Source organism: Schistocerca gregaria, unplaced genomic scaffold, assembly GCF_023897955.1.
Source record: "Schistocerca gregaria isolate iqSchGreg1 unplaced genomic scaffold, iqSchGreg1.2 ptg000178l, whole genome shotgun sequence".
NCBI lineage: Eukaryota > Metazoa > Arthropoda > Insecta > Orthoptera > Acrididae > Schistocerca > Schistocerca gregaria.
Genome location: NW_026061728.1, coordinates 8,444,051 through 8,445,447, shown reverse-complemented (window position 1 = coordinate 8,445,447; position 1,397 = coordinate 8,444,051). Strand labels below are relative to the sequence as shown.

Here is a 1,397-nt window from a genome sequence, read left to right as displayed (position 1 = left end):
TGGTCCCATACAGAATCTCTCCATGCTGCCTAATGTTTTCCTAACGTCACACTCGTCACGTACTTCATTTTTATTTCATAATCATTTCTGAGAGGTAAAGGAATTGCATGACAACCTGCAGAGCTAGTGGCGTCAAAATTAACACACATACTTTATGTGACTCAAAAGCCGAACGACTTACTTCCGACGTTGTTTTAGAATGTGCAAGTGCCAGTCAAAACTCGCGGTGACGGCACTCTGCCGACCATTTCGCTAGTTAACACCGGTCTTGTTGTGTGTGTTTCAAGCTCAAGAGCATCTCCAAGCAGAAGAGGGTCAACAGCAACATTCAGACGGTTTCGTACTGCTCAATTGCTACATTAAAACGTTATGATTCTTTTTCAGAACTGTAAAAACACGACCGTGACAGGATTCAAACCTGCAATCTTCGGATCCGAAGTCCAACACCTTATCCATTAGGCCACACGGTCACTGACGACCAAGTATTACTTATATACGACTCATCTCGAAACGCTCACACCCCTGAGGAATTGTGTTTTCGTTCTACACAGCCGCTGCCCCTTGCTCTTTCCCACCCATTCGTTACATTCAACCTCTTACGAGACCCACCAAATATAGACTGGGAAACAAGACCAAACACTTTGTGCATTCGGAATCGAAGGCAGGGCGTCCCTCGCCGCATTTGCTACGATTGCCATTTGCTACTTCTGCAGAAGCGGCGGTGGCGACGACGACGACGACAACGACGACGACGACGAAGACGACGACCGCGAAAGGCACTGAAATATGTGAGAAATACATCTGTAAAATATAATTCAGACTGCCTCGTCCCGCCTTATGCTGTACCACTTTGGCAAATGCTTTATCTGCACCATTCGCCTTAATCACATCTGAAAGTAATTCTTAATAAAACGACTGTCGCTAAATGTTCGTCATCACAGATAGTGTTTGCAATACGGCCACTACGCGCAACTGATTTTCAAAATTCGTCTTCCTCCTGTGAGGATGGAACCCACGACCACTGGTTTACTAGACCAGTGCACTACCACTTTTTTTGTTTTTATTTATTATATTTGTTTATTTTCCACAATCACCCTGTTAAAAGGAACATGAAGATCATGTAGATCATTTCATGGTATAGTATGTGCATTACATATGGAGCGTTGTGAGCAGTGTGAGGTTCATTATCAGCTTTCAAATGTGCACACCGACTGCACCCGGCACATCCCAACTGCGTGGGGGGTCGAGAAAGACTGCCTGAAGATAGTTGGCAAAGGTTTTCCGATAGTGTGACCATCTATGAACCTCATAGTGGGCTTGCTGTAAGAAATACCAAAAGTCGAGTCGCGACTTGGCAGCATCCCCATAGAGGTACGCGATCGTCCAACCTTTGACCC

General features: G+C 45.2%; 1 non-coding gene across 1 annotated transcript; it reads right to left on the bottom strand.

Annotated features, from left to right (window-relative positions):
* Positions 1–397: 397 nt before the first annotated feature.
* Positions 398–470, bottom strand: Trnar-ucg (transfer RNA arginine (anticodon UCG)). Its single transcript has one exon. It is a non-coding gene; the product is annotated as a tRNA-Arg (tRNA).
* Positions 471–1,397: the final 927 nt, after the last annotated feature.